The sequence below is a fragment of the Copadichromis virginalis genome, linkage group LG10, assembly GCF_057382275.1.
Source record: "Copadichromis virginalis isolate Kocher_CV1m ecotype Utaka linkage group LG10, C_Virginalis_male_GT1.1, whole genome shotgun sequence".
In the NCBI taxonomy this organism is placed as follows: domain Eukaryota; kingdom Metazoa; phylum Chordata; class Actinopteri; order Cichliformes; family Cichlidae; genus Copadichromis; species Copadichromis virginalis.
This window is the reverse complement of record NC_140627.1, coordinates 30,291,463-30,291,745: the sequence shown is the minus strand read 5'-3', so window position 1 is coordinate 30,291,745 and position 283 is coordinate 30,291,463. Positions and strand designations below refer to the sequence as shown.

The 283-nt window shown below is 38.5% G+C and overlaps 1 non-coding gene across 1 annotated transcript; it reads right to left on the bottom strand.

Annotated features, from left to right (window-relative positions):
• Nucleotides 1–210: 210 nt before the first annotated feature.
• On the bottom strand, nucleotides 211–283 carry trnav-uac (transfer RNA valine (anticodon UAC)). Its single transcript has one exon. It is a non-coding gene; the product is annotated as a tRNA-Val (tRNA).

The following is a 283-nucleotide window of genomic DNA, read 5'->3' as shown; positions in this document are numbered from 1 at the left end:
AGTGACAGATAATGACCAATCACTGCAGGTTTACTTTTGTAGTTCTGACTGAGATGTCAGATTCAGGGGTGCAACATTATCACATATACTGGTTTAAGCACATTGTCTTAGTAGACTGTGCTGTTTAGCTTTTGTGTTAAATACAGAAAAATGGAGGTAGTAGGTTTCTATTATTCAAACACTTCTCACTATGATTTGATAAGTATTTTCTGGTTCCACTGGGGATCGAACTCAGGACTTTCTGCGTGTAATGCAGACATGCTAACCACTACACTATGGAACC